Raw genomic sequence first — 14,368 nt, forward strand, 5'->3', positions numbered from 1 at the left:
AACCAGATGGTGCAATAGCTATGTCCACCTTCTGGATTAGTGGTGCTGGAATCCAGAATCTGGTTTCCAGCATCTGCCGTCATTGTTTTTACCATGTCCACCTTCTGATCAATCCTCTTTCTGAATCCCCATTGATCGCATTGTGCCATCAATAAGTTGGAGGTAACGCAGGATGGCTTACAAATCATTCGTCCTCTTGCCTTTGTGAGCACGTGAAAACTTCTTCCCAGCCAGCTTCATGATGAGTTCAGCACGATAAGAAGTAATTTTCACTTCACGCTGATGCTAAACTTGGGGACTTTGTTATGATCTAGCTAATGTTATTACTGGACAAGTGAGATGGCAGACTGCAACCTCGCTTCATGGATCCTGTTTTGGATTTAATAAAGTGGTCTCTGACTGAAATTTAAACACACAGTGCTGTAGGTTTTGTTTGAAGCAATAAGAGAGGTCTGCAAATGCTGGAGATCAGAGTCAAGACTAGAGTAGAGCTGGAAAAGGTCAGGCAGCATCCAAGGAGCAAGAAAATTGACGTTATGGGCAGGAGCCCTTCATCAGGAATGAGGCTGGAAGTGGTTCCAAGGTTCTGAGGTGGAAGATGAGGTGTTCTTGCTCCAGGTGCTGGGTGGTGAGGGAGTAGTGATAGAGGAGGCCCAGGACCTGCATGTTCTCAGCAGAGTGGGAGGGGGCTCCACCACCAGGGATATATTTCCCTTCCCACCCCTGTCGGCTTTCCGCAAAGTTCCCTCCGTGACTACCTGGTCAGGTCCACATCCTCCAACAGCCCACTCTCCTGTCCTGGCACCTTTCTCTGCTATTGCCAGAATAGCAAAACCTGTGCTCACACCTCCCCCCTCACCTCCATCCAAAGCCCTAGAGATGCCTTCCACATCCATTCAGAGTTTTACCTGCACATCCACTAATATCATTTATTGTATCCTTTGCTCCTGATGCGGTCTCCTTTACACTGGGGAGACTGGACACCTTCTCGCAAGGCACTTTAGGGAACATCTCCGGGACACCCACACCAATCAACCCCACTGTCTTGTGGCCAAACATCTCAACTCCCCCCTCCCACTCTGCCGAGGACATGCAGGTCCTGGTCCTCCATCGACACTCCCTCACCACCTGATGCCTAGAGGAAAAGCACCTCATCTTCCACCTTGGAACCCTTCAACCCCAAGGCATCAATGTGAATTTCACCAATTCCCCCATTTCCCCTCACCCATCTTATCCCAGTTCCAAACTTCCAGCTCAGCACCATCCTCATGACCTGTCCCACCAGGCAATCTTCCTTCCCACCTATCTGCTCCACCCTCCTCTCGACCTTTACCCCTTCCTCCATCCACCTATTGCACTCTCAACTACCTTCTCCCCAGCCCCATCACCTCCCATTTATCCCTCCACCCCTGAGGCTTCCAGCATCATTCCTGATGAAGGGCTCCTGCTCCTTGGATGCTGCCTGACCTGCTGTACTTTTCCAGCACCACTCTAACCTTGACAATAAAATAGGTGTTAATAACAGAAGTCAAATGAAGGTAGGAGTTTCACAGTGAATGGTAAAGCCTTAAGGGGTGTAGTGGAACAGAGTGATCTTGGAGTTCAGATTTGCAGTTCTCTGAAAGTGGAGTCACAGGTAGACAGTACAGTGAAGAAGACAATTTGGCACACTGGCCTTCATCAGTCAGGGCATTGAGTACAGAAGTTGGGAAGTTATACAGTTGTACAGGACATTGGTGAGGCCACACTTGGAGTATTGTGTTCAGTTTAGGTCACCTTGTTATAGGAAGGGCTAAAAAATGTGTTGCTAGAAAAGCGCAGCAGGTCAGGCAGCATCCAAGGAGCAGGAGAATCGACGTTTTGGGCATAAGCCCTTCTTCAGGAATGTGCAAGGTGTGCCAAGCAGGCTAAGATAAAAGGTAGGGAGGAGGGACTTGGGGGAGGGGCATTGGGAATGTGATAGGTGGAAGGAGGTTAAGGTGAGGGTGATAGGCCAGAGTGGGGGTGGGGGCGGGGAGGTCGGGAAGAAGATTGCAGGTTAAGAAGGCGGTGCTGAGTCCGAGGGTTGGGACTGAGATAAGGCGGGGGGAGGGGAAATGAGGAAGCTGGAAAAATCTGCATCGCCTTCTTGACGTGCAATCTTCTTCCCGACCTCTCCGCCCCCATCCCCTCTCTGGCGTATCACCCTCACCTTAACCTCCTTCCACCTATCGCATTCCCAACGCCCCTCCCCAAAGTCCCTCCTCCCTACCTTTTATCTTAGCCTGCTTGGCACACCTTCCTCATTCCTGAAGAAGGGCTTATGCCTGAAACATCGATTCTCCTGCTCCTTTGATGCTGCCTGACCTGCTGTGCTTTTCCAGCAACACATTTTTCAGCTCTGATCTCTAGCATCTGCAATCCTCACTTTCTCCTTGTTATAGGAAGGGTGTTATTAAACTGGAAAGAGTGCAGAAGAAATTTACAAGGATGTTGCCTGGACTCAAGGGTCTGAGTTATAGGGAGAGGTTGGATAAGCTAGAGTTTTTTTCTTTAGAGCGTAGGAAACTTAGGGGATGTATAAGATCATGAGAGGCATGGATAAAGTGAATGCACTCAGTCCTTTTCCCAGGGTTGGGGAATTGAGGACTAGAGACATCCAGAGGAATTGAGGTTAGAGGGGAAAGAATAAAAGGGAACATGAGAGGCAACATTTTTATACAGAGGGTGGTATGAATATGGAATGAGCTGCCAGTGGAAGTGGTTGAGGTGAATACGTTGACAACATTTTAAAGGCATTTGGACAGGAAAGGCTTAAAAGGATATGGGCCAAGTGCAGGGAAATGGGGTTCGCGTGGATGGGCATTTTGGTTGGCATGGACCAGTTTGGGCCAAAGGGTCTGTCTCTGTGCTGTAGGACTTAATGACTCTATGACTCTAAAAGAAATGAAGATAAAATAGGATAAATCAAACTATCCATATCATACCAATCAAAGATTTTTAGGCACACAGTAAAAATATGATCCCATTAAACCCTAACACTCCTTTCTTTATAAATTGAAAAGTAAAACACCTATTGTCCAGTACTTAGAACACATCTTGTATAGTACCCAAAACACCACTTATACTGTAAATGTAGATGCTTGAAATCTGAAACAAAAATTGCTTGCAAAACTCACTAGGTCTGGCAGCATCTGTGGAGGGAAAACAAAGTCAACATTTTGAGTTCAGCGATCTTTTTTTAGAACCACTTATGCAGTCCTCATTAGTGTCCATGTCCTGCTGACACCTTAATAGCCTGACACCTTACCTTGTGACTTTAGACTATAGACTGAAACTGAAGGTAGCTTCTTCCTGGAGCTAACAGACTCACTCTATTTTAAGTGACCTCTTCAGGACTTTGTTCCAATACTTCTAGTCTGGGACTAACATGAACTCTTTACTCAACAGCAATCTAGTTTCAATATCTCCTGCTCTTATTAGGAGCACTCATCTATGCAGCCATCTTTATCCGATAACTTCATAGCACTCGAAGAAACTCTTAATAAAATTCTCTCTTAGCCATGGTTGTTAAAAAAACAAGTTCCAGAAATCTGTAAGAAACTTTGAAGCCCTGCTGGGCCACAAACAGTACGACATAAACAAAAAAAAATAATTCTAAAGCTAGACCTCAAAAACCATTTTAAAAGAAATTGCCATGGCTAAGGGAACAGTCACAAGTTCACACACATAGCAACCTTACACTACTAATTCAAAAACAAAAAAAAACAAACTGACAATGAATTATATTAAAAACATATATAAATCATATGGTCTACACTACAATTATAAGAACACACTGGACTGAATATTCCCAGTGCTGAGTAATGTTGGTAATAGTAAGTCAGTTGGGAAAATATGTCGAGCTTTGGAAAAATTAGATTCTTGCTGTGAAGACGAAAAGTCTGATTTTCGATCCAAGGTTTGAAATGTTAGATGGGAATCTAACTAGGGAGGAGCCCCATTGCATGCATTTACGTCTCATTATTACCTATTTTTGCCTCATTTACACGGCAACTTCTGTTATCCGAACACCAATTATCCGAATTTCTGATTTTCCAAACAAGATCATAAGGTCCCAATGCTTGGGTAAACTGTGTTATCCGAACATTTGATTATCTGAACTTTCGATTATCTAAACAAAATACTCCCCTCCCATGTCATTTGGATAATCGAGGTTGCCCTGTATATGCTATTATCAGCTTGCTATTATTCTGTGTGTGGAGAGACACTCAACAATAAGAACCCAAGCTATGAAAGTCAGTGTGGGATCCCGTTGCCCTGCCTCGCTGCTTACTGCTTCAGGTCTTCATTTTGGCCAGTAGTTCCCAACATCCCACCCATCCACTGAGGTTGGGAACTGACATAGACAAGGCTCACCTTAGCATCATGGCACAACTCCTCCTCACTTAGAGTACAGGTCTTCACTTCAATATTGTGTTTTGGAGCTCACTTACACCTTTCATTGTAACGCTGCTGTCAGGCCACTCTGCACACAGGTACAGGAGCTCATGGACTGGAGTTGGATACCCCTCAAGGATTTGAGTTTGTTCTTGTAGTGTTCACTTACACTGCATCCTATTTAGATGCTCACAGCAGTTTGTGCATTGTCATTTTGTTCAGAGATTATAGACTCCAAGTACCGCTGTCTTGCCTTGCATCGTAGTGCAGAACGAAAGCCAGGCAGCTTGCCATATTTGTCAGCAGTCAAGTGGGTAGATATGTTGCTTTATAATAGCACCATGCTATGTCCATTTCGTGTCTGCAGCTTGTGCTAACAGCTTTCGAAACAAGCACTGCATATACAGCAACCGAGTAGCCATGTCTGAAACTCCAAGGAAAGTAATCATTGGTCAAGTGAAGGGGACTGGCGCAGTAAGAAATAGGCATCATCCAATTTCAGTCCAGAGAATTGACATGGTCAGTCGGCACTTAGGACTGTCAGGATCAGGGGTCCTATATTGATATAGGCTGGGGAGTAGGCCACAGTCAGACCAGCAGGTCTAGCATAGTCAAATAGGAGATTAGGGTGGCACAGTGGCTAGGTGGTTAGCACTGCTGCTTCACAGCGCTAGAGATCTGGGCTCGATTCCATTCTTGGATGATTGTGTGGAGTTTGTGCATTCTCCCCGTGTCTGTGTGGGTTTCCACTGGGTGCTCTGATTTCCTTCCACAGTCCAAAAGTTGTGCAGGTTAGCTATGGTAAATGTGAGGGTATGAGGATAGAGTGGATGTATCGGTCAGATGCACTTAAGAGTGTCGGTCCAGACTTGATAGGCTTCAAGGCGAGTTCCTGCACTGCCAGGCTTCTGTATTAGAGGTAAGTCATTTGGGAACTACACAGAAATCGGTCAGGGGTCTGGACACCATTCCGTTGGAACTGTCCTTCTAAGTTTGTCATGGGGGATAGGCCATTCTCTGTTCCGAACAATGATGAGATGTTATGCTTTATGCTACACTGGGCTTTAGAGGAAAAGTAACACTCCCTTTCAAAATATGTGGCACTAAGGATGGGTGGCCCTTGGAAAATGTTTCTTGTAGCTGCATAGAACATTGAACATAGAACAGCACAGTATAGGCCCTTCAGCCCTCGATGTTGTGCTGGCCTTTTATCCCACTCTAAGATCAGACTAATCTGCATACCCTTCATTGTATTAACTTCTTTGTGCCTATCCAAGACTTGGTTAAATGTCCCTAATGTATCTGACTCGACTGCCACTGCTGACAGTGCATTCACTGCACCCAGCACTCTCTGAGTAAAGTACCTGTCTCTGACATCTCCCCCAAACCTTCCTCCAATTACCTTAAAATTATGCCCTTTGGGGTTGACATTTCTGCCCCAGGAAAAAGTCTCTGGATACCCACTCTATCTATGCCTCTCGTCATCTTGTACACCTCTCAAGTTACCTCTCATCTTTCTTCACTTCAGAAAAGTCCTAGCTCCCTCAACCTTTCTTAAGACATCCCCTCCAGTCCAGACAGCATCCTGGTAAATCTCCTCTGCACCCTCTCTAAAGCTTCCACACCCTTCCTATAATGGGGCAACCAGAACTGAACACAATATTCCAAGTGTGGTCTAACCAGGCTCTATAGAGCTGCAGCGTAACCTTGTTGCTCTTCAACACAATCCCCCTGCTACTATGCAGTTACAATGACAATTGAAACATACAGGTAATAATACAAAGTGGCTATACACTTACTAATTTAAGCTTTCTTTCCAATGAGGAGGCACAGCTGAGGGCTTTAAATATGGCACCGCTGACAGGAACCTTGGCAGTGACAAGTCCCACCTCTGCAGGTACATACAAGATGGCGGCAGAGTAGTGCATACATAATGAACTGAACAGTGGAGAACTGCCCGAGATAACTCATTTGAACTCATGGAGAGAAAACAGACTTTTAAACTGGAAATTTACTCTTGCAGTTTGACACACAAATTAAAATGACAAAGCTAAAATAAAGCAAAGAACTGTGAAAGCTGAAGATTTGAAACAAAAAACAGAAATTGTTGGAGTAACTCAGCAGATCTGGCAGCATTTGTGGAGAGAAATCAGAGTTAACATTTCGAGTCTAGTGACCCTTCTTCAAAACTGATCATAGCTAGGAATAGGTGGTATTAATGCTGATGACGAGCCCTGTCATGATATGAGCTGCCTTTTCAGCAGAGCCAACCCATTTTCACCCACTCACTATCAGCTTTTCTCCTTCCCTTGCTTACTATTTGCCATCGTTTTGTCTGTTGAATTTTCTTTTTATCTCTGGGCTCCATCTCCATTTATATGCTCATTTCTACCCTGCCTCTCTCCAGCACCCCTGTCATCAGCACAAATGCCACCTTTTACTAACTAGTATCAGTTCTAAAGAAGGGTCACTGAGCTTGAATTATTAACTTGATAGGGACAATTGAAATGTGGAGATGGTATAAAGAGTAGGTATCGCGTGTCCTTGATAGGTGTGTCCCTGTCAGGCACGGAGGAAGTGATAAGGTAAGGGATCTGTGGTTTACTAAAGAAATTGTATCTCTTGTTAAGCAGAAGAGGGAGGCTTATGCGACATTGAGTTGACATAGTTCAGATGAGGTGATGGAATGTTACAGATTATCTAGGAAGGATTTAAAGAGAGAGTGAAGAACAGCAAGGAAGGGACATGAGCAGTCTTTAGCTGAGAGAATAAAGGAGAACTCTAAAGCTTTCTATAAGGAATAAAAGGATGACTAGGGTAGGAATAGGGCCAGTCAAAGACAGAAGTGGGAAGTTGTGTGTGGTCCCTGTGGAGACCGGCAAGGTGCTAAATGAATATTTCTCATCTGTTTTCACTCAGGAAAAGGAGAATATTGTAGATGAGAAGAATGAGATTTGGGCATTGGACTAGAAAGGATCGAGGTTAGGAAGGAGGAGGTGTTATCAATTCTAGAAGGTGTGAAAGTAGATAAGTCCCCTAGGCTGGATGGGATTTATCTGATGATTCTCTGGGAAGCTAGGGAGGAGATGGTGGAGCCTTTGGCCTCGATCTTTGAGTCGTCATTGTCTACAGGTTTAGTACCAGAGGACTGGAGGATTGTAAATGTTGTACCCTTGTTCAAGAAGGGCAGTAGAGATGACCCAGGTAATTATAGACTAGAGAGCCTTACTTCTGTTGTAGGAAAAATTTTGAAAAGGATTATAAAAGATAGGATTGATAATCATCTAGCAAGCAACAATTTGATTGGAGATAGTCAACCTAGTTTTGTCAAGGCAGGTCGTGTCTCACAAACCTAATTGAATTCTTTGAGAAGGTGACCAAGCATGTAGATGAGGGTAGGGCAAATTGACGTGGTGTACATGGACTTCTTCCACATGGTAGGCTTTTGGAGAAAATGCAGACACAAGGGAATGAGGGTGATTAAGCAGTTTAAATTAGAAACTGGCTTTCTGTAAGAAGGCAGCAAGTGGTGGTTGATGAAAAATATTCAGCCTAGAGTCTGGTTACTAGTGGTATGCCACAGGATCTGTTTTGGGACTACTGCTGTTTGTCATTTTTATAAATGACTTGGGAGCAGGCACTGCTGGATGGGTTAGTAAGTTTGCAGATGACACTAAAGTCAGTGGAGTAGTGGGCAGTGTGGAAGAATGTTGCAGGTTGCAGGGGAACTTGGATAAACTGCAGAGTTGGGCTGAGAGGTAGCAAATGGAGTTCAATGCAGATAAATATGAGGTAATTCACTTTAGGCAGAATAACAGGAAGGCAGAATACTGGGTCAATGGAAAGATTCTTGGTGGTGTGGATGTGCACATGTGGATCTTGATTTCCGTGTACATAGATCCCTGAAAGTTGCCACCCAGGTTGATAGTGCTGTTAAGAAGGCATACAGTGTGTTAGGTTTTATTGATAGAGGGATTATGTTCCAGAGCTGTGATGTCATGCTGCAACTGTACAAAATGCTAGTGCAGCTTCACTTGGAATATTATGTGCAGATCTGGTCGCCCCATTACAGAAAGGTTGTTGAAGCATTGGAAAAGGTGCAGAGGAGATTTACCTGGTCTGGTGGGGAGGTCTCATGAGGAAAGGCTAAGGCTCTTGAGTCTGTTCGCATTGGAGAGCAGAAGGCTAAGAGGGGATTTAATAGAGACATACAAGATGATCAGTGATTAGATAGGGTGGACGGTGAGAGTCTTTTTCCTCGGATGATGATGTCAGCTTGTACAAGGGGGCATGGCTGCAAATTGAGGGGTGATAAATTTAAGACAGATGTCAGTGGCAAGTTCTTTACTCAGAGGGGTAAGGGTGTGGAATGCCCTGCCTGCCAATGTAGTTAACACAGCCACATTAGAGGCATTTAAACAGTCCTTGGATAAGCATATGGATGATGATGGTATAGCGTCAGAGGATGGGCTTAGATTAGGTCACAGGTCGGTGCAACATCGACAGCTGAAGGGCCTGTTCTGTGCTGTATTGTTTTATGTTCTATGCACTAACTTTGCTTTCTCACCACAAATGCTGACTTTCTCCAGCAATTTGTGTTTTTGTTGAAAGTGACAAACTTCCCAACATACCTCTTATGTATGTTTTAGCCATGTTTGTATGTCAACTTATGATGAATTTTCTGGAGAAGGATGAACGCTAATGTTCCCTTGCCCCCATACCTGGTTGAAAGGTCAGCTGGCACTTTGCAGTCTTTGCTTTTTTATGTATCTGGCTATTCTTTTGCCAACAAATACTGCAGGGAGGGGCATCTGCTTCTCAGGCAGAGCTGATTGGCTGGCATCTCTAGAGTTAAAGCAGTGCCAGAACATATTGAATGTTGATACTGGGAATAGTGATGCCGAGACTTTCCCCAAAGCGGGCACCCTACTCTTGCCTTCCTGCCTGTGGCTAATGTAACGAAACCTGCCTGGACAGTTGCCATCCTTCTGCCTTCCCTAGCTATACATATTATGGCAATGGAGGCAGAATGATGTCCTTAAGTGACCTTTTGTAATTCATACATGATATATAAGCATCTCTGGCTGGACCAGCACTTACTGCCCATCAGTCATGACCCCTGAGAAGGTGGTATGGAGACTTCCTCTGAGTGTAGGTCACCCTCTACAGCACTGTTTTAGTGGAAATGCCAGGATTTTGACCCAGCAATAGGGAAAGAATGCTAATATTTTTCCAAGTCAGGATTGTGTGTGTCCTGGAGAGGAAATTCCAGCTGGTGTTGCCATGTGTCTTGCTGCTTTTGTGCTTCGAATTAGTAGAGGTTATGGTTTTGGATGGCATTGGTGAGTTCCTAATGGCGGGTGGCATTTCCAGCCTTTACCCTCTGCCTTCAAATACACCAGCAGGGAGCAATGGGGGAGCATAAACTTCATTTCTTAGTTGGTGGTAATAACAGCACATACAGTGCCATCTCTTCACCAAAGGTGGAATGGTCATTCTCTATTGTGGAGCTGTTCAATTTGCAACAGACCAAGCAATCAAAGTGATGACCTAATGAACAATGGTGATAAATTATGAGGACAAGTGCAGGACATTGTCTTTTCATGCTTTGGATTAACAATGCCTGAGAAACTTGTATCAGCCAGACAGCGGCAGTGTAATTCTACCCATCATTTCATTAAATGTTGATTAACTCCCAGGGACTGTGAGATGTTTGACTAATGGAGACAAATTGTTCAATAGACCTTTAACATTTTCACTAATGTACCTCAATTAATAGACTTCAATTGTATGCCATTATTTTTTGTTTAGGAATGTTACTGTTTTTGTCCTGTGTTTAGATTGAATGTCTCTCACTCTGTCAACACTCTCATCACACCTGCTTACAACTCAAGCAATCCTGCAGAGTTACCATCTGCATTGCTTGTTCATGTTATCTCTGTAAATTTCAACAGATACTTTACAAGTACCCAGTGACCTCAAACCACAAAGCTCTGCCAATCGGGAATTCAGCTCCTTCTGAAAGTACTGATTAGGCAATCCTCACCGACATCCAATTTTTTATTTAAATCTCCCAAAGCACAGAGATTTTATGCAAGATCAATGCAATAACTTTTCATACATGCACAGTGGGAGATCTTTCAAGCGCAGTGTCATCAAAGCTAAGATTATCTGTCAAGAGATTAATTGGAAAATGTATTTGGAGGGGTGAGTTGTATTTTTCATTTTGGGAGGTTCCATCTGTTGCAATTGAAATATTCAGTAGGCATCGAAAATTGATACTCTGATCATTTCTTGTAATGCTTGAAATTTAAATTAGATATCTTTTGGCTTAATAACTTTAACCAGACTTGAAGCCTTCTCCCTCCTTCCTTCAAAACTTTGAAACATTAATTATTTCCTGGGTTTTCTTTTAAGACGTGGAGATTGGTTAAACTCATTTATATTTATATTAATGAAATACAATATTTCATAATCTTCAAGTGTAGAAGACCAAAGAAACAGACTTGAATTGTTGAATGCTATATGTTTAAAGAAATTATTGTTCAAGAAGGTATAGTTTTCGTAGGCTAAGGAAGCTAATGCTGTCGCAAAACCTCATCAAACCTTAAATCCATCCCCTTCATTTTAAAGTAGATTTAGTTTGAATGTCATTAGTGAAATAATGCTGACAGTCTTTTTAAGCATAATTTATTAAGTGCAGGAAGTTTTATTGCACACAATATTTAAAGATAATGTTACTGGAAGATCCAAACTGAATATTAAAACAAATATAAGCATACAAATGGAATAGGTTTAAACTTTGATGACAGCCTGAAATTAGAATTGATCTGAATTTGATTATTAAAATGTGCTCCTAAAGATTGTTGAGGTTTAGGATTTATCCTGTTTTGAAGTGTTTCAGATATTGGTAGACATGTCCCTTTAAACTGAATGAGTGTTACGCTCTCTTCTGATTTTAAAGTTGTTTCTAAGATCAAATCATCACATTAACCTTCTTTGACAGCACCTTCCAAACCCACAATCTCTGACACCTAGGTTAAAACAAGGAGAGAAGATGCATTGATACATCACACCCTGAAAATTCCTCTCCAAGTCACATACTGACCTGAGTTGGAAATACCATGGATTATCACATACAAGTCCACCTGGCATATAAGTCTATCCTGTTTTTGACACCAAAATGGTCTTTACTTGGCAGATAAATTAACTCCCCACTATTCAGCAATGCATTTCTAGGGCTTTGTTCGACTTGGCAGTCAGTGTCATTTTTCAGCTCAGAAATACATGTTTAAGATCATAATTACCTTAGACTAGCCTATGGGTTCAAGGAGTCTGTGTTGCCAAGAATTCACAAGATTATGAGATATCCCCAAAAAGAGCAGATCACCATGGCGACTACTGAACAGACATGGGTCCTCCATTTATAATAGTTACCTGCTCATCGTAAAAAATTGCTGTAATGAGGGAATTGGGTATTAATGAATAGCTGGTACAAGAATGGAGGAAAACAGGCTGCAGACTCTGCTTAATCTTGAACAGCACATATTGGAATGGACCCTTGAAGCTTTGCAGTGTCATCAGAAATGCAGTGCACATGTACGCACTTAAGTGAACCAAAGACTTCAGCACAATAGCTGTGTAGCTGCTGCATGTGACAGGAATGTTTTGTATTATGTCAGAAGATGAAGACTACAGGAAATTTCAGTGACAAAATGATCAGTTTTCAGCAATCCATCATCTGATAGCAGCAAAAGCACACATACCCATTTATCCCGTGAGCAACATGGATGAAAGACCCAGAGTGAGATCCTTACTGCAACCTCATTGCCAAAGTGATTTAGGATAATTTTGATGAGCTCTGCAGTTCAAATGATGATGATGTTGAATTTGATGCTTTTTAAATGCCATGCCTGTGGTTCAAACAAACCTGGTAGAATTAGTATGTTCAAAAAATGTGGCATGTTAATTTAATTTGAAAGACAGGCTTCCTTTTCACATTTCAAAATGGCAAACATTTTCACCAGTGGTATAACTTTTAATACATGGCTTATATGTTGATGCTAATTCTGGGAAGGATTGATTGGAGCTCCAAATGTTGCCTTATAATGTCTTCACAATAGTTAATTGAAAGAAATTTTTGCATATTCACTTTTATCGTTGATTTGCACATAACATATGAACTGAACTATTTCCTACGTTAGAATAGTGAGTAAATTTTTTATTACTCATTTGGCTCTAAAGCACTTTCAGAGATCATGAAAGGCACTATCTAAATTGCAAGTATTTCTTTCTAATATCTGGAAAAAATGTTTGCTCTTACCATTTTAAAATAATAAGACTGGAATAGTTTTCCCACTTTACACCAGGCTGTGAAAAAGAATGTTTTTCCAGTGGTAGGAATCAAAATCTTAGGTTAAAGCTCAACAAACTTTACCCAACCATCTCATTATAACTACTTCGTTGGCCAGAGTATTCGGAGAGATTTTGACAGCAGCTTTGAAAAAAGGCTAACTTTGCCGGCTTCACATTCTTAATTAAAGCAGGCATGCCCACGAGCAGAAAATAATATTGAATACCAGCTAATATTTAATTAATGTATTCTGAGCTAAGGAAGACAAATCAGTGTTGCTTTACACCATAGTAAAGGAAATGGACACACTATGCAACTATATAAAACTTTTTGCAAATGTTTTATTGAAATGTTGTCACTGTTGAACTGTACAGAAATCATAAGTTAGGTACAATACAGAAGGAGACTATTTTGCCCATCATGTCCTTTCTCGTTCTCTGGGAAAGCAATGCAATTTATTCCACTTGCTTAGTTTGGCAGAACATGGTCTTGCAAACAGCATTGAGACACTGGCCTGAATTTTCTGATAAGGGGACTGGTGGATGACTCAACTTCAGCCACTGATGTGTCTCGGGACCCTGAAGAAGTCTTGATAGTTGTACAGGGGAACCTTGATTATCCAAATACTAATTATCCAAAAATCGGATTATCTGAAGGCGATCTCGAGGTCCCAATAGAAACATTACATCAGAGACATGTTTCCAACACCGATCACGTCTTTTGTTTACAGTGATTAAACAGGCACCGTCTCCAAATGACTGACCTCCCGCCCTCTCTCTCCCCACACTTTCCCTGGAATTATATAGAGGGGTGTACCTTCCCGCCAATGGTCCTGTCCCCCTTAGTCCAAGCCTTGACACGGTCCTGTCCCCCTTAGTCCAAGAACTCCCCACCTACTTTTGGGACACCACCCACGCCCTCCACCTCCTCCATGATTTTCGCTTCCCTGGTCCCCAACGCCTTATCTTCACCATGGACATCCAGTCCCTGTACACCTCTATCCCCCATCACGAAGGACTTAAAGCCCTCTGCTTCTTCCTTTCCCGCCGACCCAACCAGTACCCTTCCACTAACACCCTCCTTCAACTGACTGAACTGGTCCTCACCCTGAACAACTTCTCTTTCCAACCCTCCCACTTCCTCCAAACCAAAGGAGTAGCCATGGGCACCCGCATGGGCCCCAGCTATGCCTGCCTCTTCGTAGGATATGTGGAACAGTCCATCTTCCACAGCTACACTGGCCCCACTCCCCACCTTTTCCTCCGCTACATTGATGACAGTATTGGCGCTGCCTCGTGCTCCCACAAGGAGGTTGAACAGTTCATCCACTTTACCAACACTTTCCACCCCGACCTTAAATTCACCTGGACCGTCTCAGACTCCTCCCTCCCCTTCCTAGACCTTTCCATTTCCATCTCGGATGATCGAATCGACACGGACATTTACTATAAACCGACCGACTCCCACAGCTACCTAGACTACACCTCCTCCCACCCTGCCCCCTGTAAAAACGCCATCCCATATTCCCAATTCCTTTGTCTCCGCCGCATCTGCTCCCAGGAGGACCAGTTCCAAAACCGTACCTCCCAGATGGCC

Source organism: Chiloscyllium punctatum, chromosome 3, assembly GCF_047496795.1.
Source record: "Chiloscyllium punctatum isolate Juve2018m chromosome 3, sChiPun1.3, whole genome shotgun sequence".
Lineage (NCBI taxonomy): Eukaryota > Metazoa > Chordata > Chondrichthyes > Orectolobiformes > Hemiscylliidae > Chiloscyllium > Chiloscyllium punctatum.